This window comes from Colossoma macropomum, unplaced genomic scaffold (assembly GCF_904425465.1).
Source record: "Colossoma macropomum unplaced genomic scaffold, Colossoma_macropomum, whole genome shotgun sequence".
NCBI classification, from domain to species: Eukaryota; Metazoa; Chordata; class Actinopteri; order Characiformes; family Serrasalmidae; genus Colossoma; species Colossoma macropomum.
The window spans coordinates 192,515-206,421 of NW_023494828.1; the positions used below are offsets into that span (position 1 = coordinate 192,515).

The window sequence follows — 13,907 nt, forward strand, 5'->3', positions numbered from 1 at the left end:
TGATGAAGCCTAAAGAAATAGCGATAGCTAAGTGTGCAGCACATAAAATGGATGTGTCTAAGGTCACACAAGGGAATAAAGCGGCTGATTAAGCTGCCAAAGCAGTTACAGGAGCCGATAAATTGGGTAAAGTGTTTTTGGTCACTCATGAAGTAAACTTGGAAGATAAAATCACACTTAGGGATGTGATTTTAATGCAGAAAGCTGCTCCTGCAATGGATAAACAGTTGTGGCTAGACCGAGGTGCCACTCAAGACTCTACTGGTCTTTGGAGAAATCATGAGGGGCTGATAATAGCACCTCCAGACCTGTTGGGTCTGATGATTCAGGAGGCACATGGGTTAGCTCATGTTGCAAGGGGGGAAGTTAGGCGAAAGATTACAAAGGAGTATGGCTTTTGGGCACCATGTTTGCTTGAACAGATTGATTATGTTATAGGCAGGTGCACTATCTGCTTGAAAAATAATGTTCGAAGGGGTGTGATGGTTCCTCCTGGACACATTCCAACTCCGAGGGGTCCTATGCGTGAGTTAGTTGTGGACTTTGTTGACATGATAAAACCAGTTGAAGGTAAAAGATATATGTTAGTCGTTGTGGACAGATTTTCGCATTGGCCTGAGGCTTGCCCGACCAAGCGAAAGAACGCTCAGTCAGTTGCCAAGTTTCTGTGTAGAGAGGTCATAAGCAGGTGGGGACTTCCAGATCGGATATACTCAGATAATGGGAAAGAGTTTGTGGACGATGAAATTGATTTTGCAAAAATTGGGAATCAAACAGCGTCTTGGTGCAGTTTATAATCCGCAAAGTCAAGGGATTTGTGAAAAAATGAATGGTGTTCTGAAAAATCGCATTGTTAAAATCTGCCAGCACACAGGTTTAAATTGGATAGCAGCACTTCCGTTGGCGCTAATGGTATGTCGCTCAAGTGAGCTGCGTGATTCGCATATGACACCTCATGAGTTGCGAATGCCAATGCCTTGTTTGCGTATAAGTGGAAAGGGTCCAAGTTTAGCCCTTTTGGAAGATGAAATGCGAGAGTACGTTAAATATATGGCTAATTTGCATAAAAGAATATATACATACGTTTCTGACAGGCAAAGACAGGAGGAAGTTCAGGAGAGGCTCGATGAGCAAAAGAGGAGCACAGTGCAACTTGGAGACAAGGTGTTCGTGAAGGTGTTTAGAAGGAAGTGGTATAACGAACGCCGTGAAGGACCATTTGAAGTTGTTCGCAGCACTGGAACTGCGGTCCAAGTTAAAGGGTCTCCAACGTGGTATCATTTATCACATTGTGTTAAAGCGCCAAGGGAAGAGGCGCCACGCTTACAGAGTCGAGATGTTGAAGGTTCAAGAGAACCAGAGGAAAATGTGGAGGAACATGCAGAAGAAGAAGAGATACATACGGATCTCCAGAGTCAATATCCAGAAGAGGAGGTTGTCCATGTTGTGGACGACGCTGATGATTCTGTGCACTTTTCTGATGATGCCAGAAATGACTCTGCAGTTTATGGACAAGAAACAAGATTTGGTGACATTGATTTTTTAACATGTCCCAAAAACAGCAGAGCCTATTTTAGTGGAGTGCGAAGCGCCAAAGGTTTCAAAGGATGGTGATTCCGCTGCAGGAGAAATTAGAGATTCAGTTAGACGACGGAGTCCAAGACCAGTTCGGAAAAGGGTCAGACCAAAACGTTACAAGGACTAGGGTTGAAGAGACCTTAGGGAATTCTACTTTTTTAGCATTGAAGGTTACTGAAGGTATAAATGTGTCGCATTTAATTATGTTGGCGCCTCAGATGATTCCAATGACGTCAACTCCTTTGAAGACGGTTGTCAGAGCTAAGTTAGGAAGAGCGGTTCATCTCCCCTGTCGATGTGGAAGATTTAATCTTAATAATAATAATAATAATAAATAATAATAATAATAAATAAATAATAATCCTAATAATAATAATCCTAATCCTAATAATCCTAATAAATAATAATCCTCCTAAGTGGAAAAATAGTCGTGGTAAAGATGGACCTGAAGTTGATACTGTGCCTCATGATCAGAGGAAGTATCTGTTGTTTAATGATTTGGAGGTGGTTGAAAGTTAGGGATGATTGTTCACTTTTTGTGCGTAATGTTATATGGGAAGACCAAGGGGAATACACATGCACTTATTTTGAGCCAGAGTTTAAATTTGTTCCATTTCAAAATGTGTGGAGAGGAGGTTATATAACTCATAAAGTAGTAGTTGTGATAGAAGATTTAAGTTCTTCTGGAGTTTTCAAGGTTGGTGTAACGAGGCAGAATAACTCAGACGCTCGCGGTTAAAAAAACGAGAATGAGGCTTTAATGTTAGAGTCGTAATCCAAACTCGTGGTCAAAAGACAGGCAAAGGTCAAATCCAGCAAAGACAACCAACACCAAAAGACAAACATAGGGCAAACAAAGTCCAAAGGGCAAAGGCAAAAGAGCAAAAGTCTAAAAACAGCAAACAGAGTCAAAAAACCGGAAAAATCACAAAAGAGAGAAGAATACAACGCTCAGTAGCTCTTGGAAAAAGAAGCAATACCTCGCAACAAACTAGACTGAAAGCCCGGGCTTTATACTAAACTAATTATGTTAGAACAGGTGTAACCAGTTAATACTCAGGAGACTGAGAGCGGTGATTGGAGCAAGATGGAGGACTGAGAACCATGTGATCCCCCTGGGAATTCTGGGAATTGGAGTCCCTAGAGGCCTCTGAGGCTGAGGGACGTGTGACAGTACCCCCCCCAAAGAGTCCAGGGTGGCCTCTGAACGAGGCCGGCCAGGACGACCACCCCGCCCCCGACCGGAGACCCGAACAGGAGCAGGCCCAAAACTGCCGCGGCGCTGGACAGAAGGGGACCGTCCATGACGGCCCCTAAGACGAGCAGGGAGCGAGCTGGACAGCGCTTTCTTAGGTCGACCCCTGGGACGAGGAGCAGGCTTAGCAGGATGCTGACTATGAAAATCAGCAATCAGACCAGGGTCCAGAATGTCTCGGGCCGAGACCCAACACTGCTCCTCTGGACCATACCCCTCCCAGTCAACCAGATATTGGAGCTGTCCTCTGCGCCTCCGGGAATCCAGCAGCCGACGGACAGCATAAATGGGTGCTCCATCTATCTCCCCCGGCGGGGTTGGGGTGACGTCAGGCGTAGCCTCGTCCAAAGGCCCTGAAACAACAGGTTTTAACAAAGAAACATGAAATGACCGTGAAACACGAAAACGGGGGGGTAAGTCAAGCTTATAAGTTACTTCGTTAATTCTTTCAAGCACTCTAAATGGCCCAATGTACTTAGGTTGAAGTTTTTTACTTCCCTCAATGCCTCTGAAGTCTCTAGTGGACAACCAAACGCGATCTCCACATTGGTAAATGGGGTTATCACCACGGTGGCGGTCAGCTTTTTCTTTATTTCGCTGGAGTTTCACCTCAATTCTCTGATGCGTCTCCTCCCAGACCTTCTCACTCCTAGTCATCCAGTTGTCAACTGCTGGCACATCTGTTGATACACCTGTCCAGGGCGCTATAGGAGGTTGGTATCCCAGGATACATTGGAACGGGGTCAGTCCTGTAGCCGAGCTGATGAGCGAGTTCTGGGCCACCTCTGCCCACAAGAGAAATCTGGACCAATCTGATGGATTATTGAAACAGAATAATTTTAGAAATTTTCCTAATTCCTGATTGACTCGTTCACACTGTCCATTTGACTGTGGATGATAGCCAGATGTCAGGCTGATCGAGACCCCCACATGTTCAAAGAAAGCTGACCAAACCTTGGAAGTAAACTGTGGTCCCCTGTCTGATAGAATGTCCTCTGGGACGCCAAAATAACGAAAAACTTGATTGAACAGAGCCTCAGCTGTTTGAAACGCAGTGGGGATTGATGTAAAGGGGATGAACCTAACACAACGTGAAAACCTATCAACCACAGTGAGAATTGTGGTAAAGCCTTGTGATTCTGGAAGGTCGGTGACGAAGTCTAATGCGATGTGAGACCAGGGTCGTACGGGCACGGGTAAAGGAACGAGTTTACCGGCAGGCAACGTCTTAGGCGTTTTACACTGAGAACATGTAGAGCAGGAAGATACAAATGAATGAATGTCCTTGTTCATACTCTCCCACCAATAACGATTGGACAACAACTGCTGAGTGCGAGTCTCCCCGGGGTGACCTGAGGTAAGGGAGGAATGTGCCCATGTGATGAGTCTTTTACGGAACTGACTTGGAACATATAGCTTTTCAGGGGGACACTGACTGGGTACTTGGCTATCCTCTAATGCCCTCTCAATCTCATCATCTATCTCCCAACGTATGGACGCTATCTTTATATGTGGGGGAAGGATAGGTTCATTCCTAGTCTGATCCATCTCTACTGTATCCTCTTGAGACATTCTAGAAAGGGCATCGGCCTTCGTATTTCTAGAACCAGGGCGATAAGTGATACTAAATCGAAATCTAGAAAAGAAAAGAGACCATCTAGCTTGGCGAGCGTTAAGACGTTTAGCATTGCGTAAATATTCTAGATTCTTATGATCTGTCAAAACCACAAATGGATGATTAGCTCCCTCCAACCAGTGTCTCCATTCCTCTAATGCCAACTTGACCGCTAGTAGTTCTCGATCTCCTATGCCATAATTCTTCTCTGTGGGCGTGAGCTTGTGAGAATAGAAGGCCACTGGTTGGAGTTTAGGTGGGTTGCCAGACCTCTGAGAAAGCACGGCCCCAATCCCTGTCTCCGATGCATCTACCTCCACTACAAACGGTTCGGAGGGATCGGGGTGCTTTAAAATAGGAGCAGTAGTGAAGGCCTCTTTTAACTTTACAAAAGCTTCTTCAGCTTGCTCGGTCCAGATCAATTTTCTAGGGTTACCCTTGAGTAAGGTTGTCATAGGGGAAGCAATACTGCTAAAATTTCTGATAAAGCGGCGATAAAAATTTGCAAAACCCAGGAATCTTTGTAATTCTTTCACAGATGAAGGAGTAGGCCAATTCACCACTGCTTCTACTTTATTGTCATCCATCACTACCCCATTGGCACTAATGATGTATCCTAAAAAGGCAACTGATTGCAAGTGAAATTCACACTTCTCACCCTTTACATACAGATGGTTCTCTAACAACGTTTTGAGGACAGAACGAACATGCTTTACGTGGGTCTTGAAGTCAGGGGAGTAGATGAGTATGTCATCAAGATATGCTATCGTGTATTTCCCTATCTTATCTCTCAGAACATCGTTAATAAAGGCTTGGAAGACAGACGGGGCTATAGAGAGGCCGAAAGGCATCACCAAGTACTCATAGTGCCCCCTAGTGGTCACAAAGGCAGTTTTCCACTCATCACCCTCCTTAATTCTGATCAGGTTGTAGGCACTCCGCAGATCTAATTTCGTGAAGTACTTGGCTCCCTTTAACTGTTCTAACGCAACAGGAATAAGGGGAAGAGGATAGGGATAGGTCTTAGTGATAAGATTGAGACCTCTATAATCTATACATGGGCGCAACCCTCCATCTTTTTTCTTTACAAAAAAGAAACCTGATGCTGCAGGCGAAGTGGAGGGTCGAATAAAACCTTGTTCTAGGGCTTCTTGGATATATGTGTCCATGGCTCGTTCTTCTTCTTGTGTCAAGGGGTAAACTCGGGATTTGGGCAGGACGGGATCCTTAACTAGGTCAATGGCACAATCGTAGGGGCGATGAGGAGGTAATTTGGTGGCGTTATTCTTATTAAACACCTCCTTTAAATCAGAATATTCAGGGGGAATGTTAACAGATGTGTCAGCATTGGAGCTTTCTACCGAAGTAGATCTAACCGCTAGCAGAGGGGTTGTAATACAGTCTTGGAAACATTGTTCAGACCATTTTAAAATCGTATGTTCAGGCCAAGAAATTGTGGGGTCATGTTTCTCTAACCATGGCAAGCCTAAAATGATCTCAAATTCAGAATGATTCAGAACCAAAAAGGAGATGAGTTCACTGTGAAGAGCACTGGTCTCCAGAAGCACAGGTTCAGTCCTTGTGGTGATAGTTCCAGCTCCTACAGGACCGCCATCCAGGGCTGCTATCTTCAATGGGGTGTGTAGGGTCTTCACAGGAATTTGTAGTTGTTCGACCAGATGAGAATGGATGAAGTTACCCTCAGCGCCGGAATCTAGTAGAGCTGAAACAACAAGAGAAACCTGGTGACAGCCAACAATAACAGGTAGCAGAAATGATTTTGAAACCAACCCCTTTGTGGGAACACTCACCACATTAGCACGTGGAGTACTCTCCACGTGCTTTCCCGGGGTCGGCGCCAAAGTTTTATGTGGACGGAGTCGGCAGTCACGGAGGAGATGACCAGCACCGCCACAGTACAGACATAGGCCCGTTGTCAGCCGACGAAGCCTCTCCTCCTTAGACAGACGCGAAGAGTCACACTGTCTGGGTTCATCGACTTCTCTCCTCTCATTGGGTTCACGAGCTGTCCATGTTCTCGCAGTCATTCGGTTGCCTTGTTTAATTTTACGCTTGCCACGTTCATTTATTAGCTGATCCAGATGTATACACAGAGTAATAAGTTGATTTAATGTCAAATTATCGTCTCTACACGCCAGTTCGGTCAGGAGCTCAGGGTTCAGTCCTTGACGAAACATAATCAAAAGAGCGGCTTCGTTCCACCCACTGCCAGCTGCCAGGGTGCGAAACTCTAAAGCATAGTCGGCTACAGAGCGATTCCCCTGACGCAGCTTGCACAACAGTTCTCCACTTACTTTGCCATCATGTGGGTGATCGAAAACCAGCTGAAACTCCTTCAAAAACTGAGCATAGGAGACAGAGTGGATTCTTTGCCAGCTCGCAGTTGCCCATTCCAGTGCTCTATCAGCCAAACGTGAGACTACGAACGAAAGCTTAGCCTGATCCGAGCTAACGGGAGAGTTATCGAAAAAAATAGAGCACTGTAACAAAAATCCTCGGCACTTATCTGGGTCTCCATCAAATTTCTCGGGTTTACTTACTGGAAACCGTGGTGCGGGGGTCTCGGCTTGGGCTTGAGAGCTGGCTGAGCTCGTCTCCGGTTCAGCGGGGCTTAGGGTCTGAAGCTGGTCGGCGAGACCTTTAACGCTAGCCACTAGCTGCGCTAACTGGGCTTGTTGCTCAGATTGTTGTTGGGCTAGCGACTCGAGTGAATGCGTTACCCCGGTTAACACTTGCTGGGGACGACCAAGCAAATGGCCCTGCTCGGCAAGAGCTTTCTGAAAAGCCTCCGGATCCGCCGTCTGCATGGGTGGCGAGGTATTCTGTAACGAGGCAGAATAACTCAGACGCTCGCGGTTAAAAAACGAGAATGAGGCTTTAATGTTAGAGTCGTAATCCAAACTCATGGTCAAAAGACAGGCAAAGGTCAAATCCAGTAAAGACAACCAACACCAAAAGACAAACATAGGGCAAACAAAGTCCAAAGGGCAAAGGCAAAAGAGCAAAAGTCAAAAACAGCAAACAGAGTCAAAAAAACGGAAAAATCACAAAAGAGAGAAGAATACAACACTCAGTAGCTCTTGGAAAAAGAAGCAATACCTCGCAACAAACTAGACTGAAAGCCCGGGCTTTATACTAAACTAATTATGTTAGAACAGGTGTAACCAGTTAATACTCAGGAGACTGAGAGCGGTGATTGGAGCAAGATGGAGGACTGAGAACCATGTGATCCCCCTGGGGATTCTGGGAATTGGAGTCCCTAGAGGCCTCTGAGGCTGAGGGACGTGTGACAGTTGGTACAAGAGTTCAGGAAGGAGTCACCACAGCAACCACTCCAAGGGTGAATATTACATCGATGAAGCTTACTACTTTAGCAACAACTAAGAATGTTAATACATCAATTCAAGTTATTGCTGTAGCTATGACTTTGAAGGGGATGAATGTTACTACAGGAAGGCACCTATTTCTACTTTTGTTACTTCTGGAAATATTACAAGTGAGGTTGGGCTAAGGGCAACCTTTGCTAATAAAACAGTGATGATATCTCTATCACCTACGAAATTTGTAAATGTAACACAGACACCTGGCATGACATTTTTGAACTTTAAAGAAGTAGTAAATATGATCCAGAAATCTATGTTAAAAATAGAGCTTAGTGTGAATAGTAGTAATGAGGTTTTTGAACCTAGAGAACTAGAGAGTGGAAGAGCATGATGTAGATTCATCTGTGACAGCTCAGAAGATTATTTTAGACGTGGAAGATGAGTTTTTAAACTTTGACCGGACACCAGAGGACATGACTAACCATTATCGTGTATTACAGAAGAGAGAAATTAAGTGGAAGGCATATGGATTTGATTCTTCGGTGTTAAAAATTGCAGACCCATGGGCAGGTAGGAACTTATGGTTCCAGCAGCTAACTCATTCTGTAAGATCAGTTAAGAAGCTGAATTGTCCATGTGTAGTGAAAGTTCCAACACCAGGTACATGGCCTTCAATTTTAGAGACGGTACCAGAACCATTAAGTGCTAAATGTCTGTCTTATGCATTATCGTGGCTGTTATATCAGCAGCAATCAGCAGAAGATAAGGTGATGGCTTTGTCAGTGCCTTTGTTCAGACCTAAACATAATTGTTCTTGGTTGGGAGAGTTGCCATATGTGAATTTACTTGATCAGCATGAAAATATGATAACAGCGATCCCTGATCTGTTGGAAGTGAAATTTGTGGGGGCTAAAGACTGTTTTTGTTCAGATGATACTCATAATGGGCCTGGAAAGTTTATGGGAATATCAGACTGTAATAATTATATTATGGACTTGGGTGAGCGTAAATATGAGGCTATAGATGACCTGCATAAAGTAACTTTTCAGGTACCACATCGTAAATTGAGTAGAATTTTGATGGTACGCAACCAAAAGTTGCCTGGAAATGTGACTATAGGGAATTTTAAGGATATTTGGTGGATTTGTGGTGATAAGGCATATATATTTCTACCATATGGGTGGATAGGATGTTGTTACATGGCAACGTTGAAGCTTCCATATGAGGTTTTTACTGTCCAGAAGGGAAAAGTTTCTGATGAGGTTCAATCTGATGCTATTTCTGGAAGTAGGAAGAAAAGGGAACTGGCACAATTTCATAATCTGGAGTCATATCATTGGAGGATAAGTCTAGGAGAGAAGTGGGGTATAGGATTATTTCCATGGTATGGGGTGACATTTTTGGCAGATCACATTGATAATATTACCTACACCCTACAGGGTTTTGCAAATGAGACTATAAGAGGTTTTGAGTACTTGTCAAATACTCAAAAGAGTCATAGACTGACGTTGCTGAAACATGACATGGCTCTTGATTATCTTTTGGCCAAACAAGGTGGCCTATGTGTGGCTCTGAACTTAACTGGTGATGCCTGTTATACTTTGATTCCTGATAGTTCTGACAATATGACTAGTGTCATAGATGCATTGAAGCATATAAGGGATGTGTTTGGTCCATCGGAAGGAGCTGGATGGTCTGCGAATGCTTGGTTACAGGAGAAATTAGGACCATTGGGAGCAGTGTTGGTTCAGATTATGATAGCAGTTCTTATATCATTGAGTGTAATGTTCTGTTTCTGTACATTGTTGTTAACTTTTGCGAAGGCTATGATATTGTGATGGGTTGGTGTTGTGATGCCTGGAGATCAAGTTCAGATGCCATTACTACACAGGACTGACACAGACGATGACGAAGTGGTGATAGAAGGCGAACTGATGGAGAAATATCCATTTTGAATATCTATTCTTATTATAGTCTTGACATTTATTTCTGTTACTATTTGGGTATTTAGTAGCCTCTTACTATAGAGTGGGATGATAGCAGGGGTAAATGAAAAGGTGATTTATAACTTGGAATAATGTGAAAGTATGATATTGTGAATTTCACATTTACTCATAAGATGTTAATCTGTATTTGATGTTTCAATTTGCATCTGTTGTTTTTGCAAAAGATACTGGTTGGTGGTTTTCTTTTCTTTCCTTCAAGAACGATGTTGGGGGAAGACCACTGTAAGGGTGGTTGGATCTTCGGGAACTCCGATGTGCATGGACAATAAGAATGGACTCAAGGACTTTGAATAAGGACACTGTGATACAATGCCCAGAGTCAACACATCATCGACACTACATTGAGAGTCGACACTGCTGAGGAGCTGCAGTGTGATACATTTTTATGTTTTCATATATATTTGCATAGTATTGGATTATATTGTAATGGGGGATATTGATCGAGGACATTTATAAGGTAGTAATAATCTTAGTAAGACATATTAGTTGGATTGAATGTTTGAGTTATTTAGAGCATGAGTAGTACTTAAATGTATAACATTATCTTTGGGGTTTAATTGATTGAAGACTGATGTTTTCTGTTATGGGGTAAGTACATTGGGACCTCAGATGTTTTTTTTCTTTTTTCGGGCGCTTAGGGATATTGGTGTTAGTCCGATGGTTTGACCAGCCTGAATGTGGACATTGTTTTGATTTTATTTTCTGAGGTTTCCATATGTATTTGCTTAAGTCATATCTCTATACAATTAGTCAAAATTCCTCCTTTTAAAGTAGTCTGGAGTACTTTATGTGGTCGCCTAAGGCAGAGGGCCCGTGAGAGAATTTTTCCTGTCTAGATTGTTTGAAGGATATTTCAGGAATGATAGCTGTCTGACAGGTTTTTTCGCTCTCACACTCCAGAAAGTAGGTGCATTGCTAAGGAAGCATGTATAGGAGGACCTGTTATTTTGTTACAACTGCAGACATGCATGTGATACCTTTTTGTTTTTCAAGACTTTGTGGAAGCCTCGAAGGGGGTAATATGAGGTGTATTTAGAAGAATAGTTTTATAGAAGAAGGTAAAAACACTCTTAAATTTCTGTAAGTATAAGGTAAGGTCTGAAGTCCTCTGTGTTATCTGTCCTGCAGGATTTGAAATGTTTACGTTAAAGGGGCCCAAAAGGGCCAAAGGTCTCTCTCTTAGTTCCACATAGATGAGATCAATGTAAAAGGGCCATATGTTCAGTTTGCTTTTTCAACAACAAGCCCACTATATAAACAGTTGGATATTCTGTTCTGGAGGGGACACTTGAGAATTGGCACGGATCCTCTCTCAGGCACTTTATAGTGCTTGATGTGATACTGTTTTACTTTGTAATAAACATCTTGTGCAAAGGAATACGGTGTCAGCGGAGACTTCTTCAGCATCTTCACATCAACGCTACTTAAGAAACAACAGAGGAAACGGTCACGAAAATTGGACCCTCCTAAGACTAATCTCTCTGATGGTAGGTGATATGGTGCCGGAAGGTGAAAAGGCTTGGGAATTGATTATGGACTCTGTGGAGCTCAAAATTGTCACACGAATCTGTCTGTTATCTAGAGAGCAAGATTTCAGATCATCATCAGTTGTGCACTGAGGTCTTTCCCAATTAGAAACTGTGACCAAAACATAATTTCCTTGATCATTATCTGCACTTGATCCGTTGTTTTGGTCCAAGTAGTTGATCTGTGGACAATGCAATTTGAGGTGAAGCTTCTTCAAGAAGGTTGTGCATGATGTTCATAATTTCAAAAATCTTCTCGAAACATTGGCAAGTAAACATCAGTTAATGATAGCTTATGCTCTGGACTCACAAAGCTTCTTTAAAGCACCATTACACCTTGAAAAAGTGAAAGTGGTTAAAATATCCTCTCTCGAATCATGGTGGAGGACAGTAGCTGAAAACAAGTATGCAAACCAGAGTACTGTGTCACTGGCCACAAATGCAACTTTGCAAGGAACCTTATACAGTAGAGGAATGATTCTGTCTGTTGGAAACTATGGTGGGTTACCAGAATTTTGTCAAATTCACAGCATTCTGATTGTTGGCACAGAAATCACATTCATAGTGGAAAAGCTTTCCTCGTGATATGTTGTCTCATTGCGGGCATATGAGATTGTGGGAAATACCTATAGAAATGAAGCTATTGTGAACCCACAAGATTTTGATTTTTTCTTCTGGCTGATTACAGAGCTGGTAATAAAAGCTTATGGTGTCAGCTAAGAAATTTCTGCTTTGCTGAAACTCTTTCTTTTTCTAGGTTACAATGTTGCTTTGAGTCATTCTCTCACATGATAACATCAGAAAGCTGTCTGTTTCAACCCCATCCTCAGTGGAACTTCTCTGTGATTCCATTTCACCATTCTCTGTGAAAAACTGCAAATCGAAAAGGGTTTTACAATGCAGTATCAAGATACAGACTTGAACTTTGTAATTTGCATGACATCTCAGAGTTGCCACCAGACAAAGCTACTTTAAAACTTCATTGGGAATTAGTTTTTACCACAATTACAGCAAATTCTGACTTGTTAGGCTTCACCCTGGACACTGCAAACACATCTTCATCCACCCAGTCATCCTCCTCAACAGCCTCATCAGATTCAGTGCAGGCTGTCAGTATGTCTCTAGGTCAGATCAATGGCCAAGTCAGTTTCTGGTGCTTTCATTTTACTATGACATGGAGCTAAGGCTTCAGAAAGCGAATGAGGGTTTCAAAAACAATGGCACGACCCTGAATATCACACGAGATATCAAAATGCATGTCTTGGATAAGCTGGCAGAAGCAGTATACTTGTACAAAGCGTACCCCAAGGACTCTGAATTGGAGAAGGTAGCCTGTGCATTAGTGGAGAAACATCCTTGTCTTAAAGCTCCAGGATGTGACACTGGATGGGAAGAGTGGAAATTCAGTCAGTTTAAGTTTAAGTTTAAAATGGCAAATTACCGTCAGAAACTTGGCTATGCTGGGTGTACTGAGATTACAGTAAATCATTTGAGACAAGGTTCATCCAGAAGGTCTGAACTGAACTTCCTTCCTGACCATCCTGCTGGATTAAATGAAGAAGCTCTTGAAAAAGAAAGGGCTTCAATGGAGGAAGAGGCAAAGAAGAGAGACATGAGCTTGAGTATCTTGAATTCGAAGATGGATGTGACTTTCTCCTTGAGAAAAAAGGAGATTGTGCAAGACCAATCACTGGTGTCAACAGTTAAATGAAGATGGCCAGGACTCTTCACCAATGAACAGGTAAACATTTAAGTTTCAGGTGCCACTGTAGTTTTAAGTCTTGAATACAGTAATTTACTTAACCCATATAACTCTTTCTCTCTCTCTCATACTCATGCATTCATAGGTGCATGCAGAATTGGCACCTATTAACCACGAATTAACCACATTGACCTGAAGTCAACACTTCTGACATCACTTCTGATTGTCATACCAGAGGTTTCGTGAAGATGTCCAGAGCCAAAACAAATCAAGGAGGTGGTAAAATGGAGCTCCTGGACTATAGAGTATTTTTTTTTTTTATCTTACTTTTTTTTTCTTGATTACTTATTTTCATGTTGTCATGCTGTCTGAAAAAAAATTATCTCCATTTTTATTTATTTATATTTTTATACATTAATTGAGCACAGCAGCTCCCCTATACATTGTATGAAAATGTCATGATGATTGTAGAAATGCTACAGAATTTCATGGAATAAAGTCTCTTTAAATTTATTTACATTAAAAGTAAAAGAATGCCTATTTGCCTTATCCTGTAAAATTACTATTTTTTTTTTTTTGGAGAGCGAAAGTTTGCAATCTTGACTTCAGCTAACACTAATCACTCATTACCCACCACTCTCTCGCTTTTTTAATTATTTATTTTGGCAGTCTACAGACTTAACAGCACACAGAAGATCTACTGTTCTTCAGGGTCTTCCCTTGTACTTAAGATAGCGTCTTTCACTTTCAAAGACAAAAAATTACTTTCCTTACTGTTATAAAATACTGAATTACTGACTTTACTGTACTGAAACATGCAGCTGCTTTAGCTTTACCCGTAATAAGAGAGAGCAATTTCTTTGTAAATGTTTGTAATAGTA

The 13,907-nt window shown here is 42.3% G+C and overlaps 1 long non-coding RNA gene across 1 annotated transcript; it reads left to right on the forward strand.

The window, feature by feature from the left end:
- The first annotated feature begins 10,234 nt into the window (after nt 1-10,234).
- On the forward strand, nt 10,235-13,325 carry LOC118800254. Its single transcript, XR_005006209.1, has 3 exons — nt 10,235-11,285; nt 12,082-13,065; nt 13,172-13,325. It is a non-coding gene; the product is annotated as an uncharacterized LOC118800254 (long non-coding RNA).
- Nucleotides 13,326-13,907: the final 582 nt, after the last annotated feature.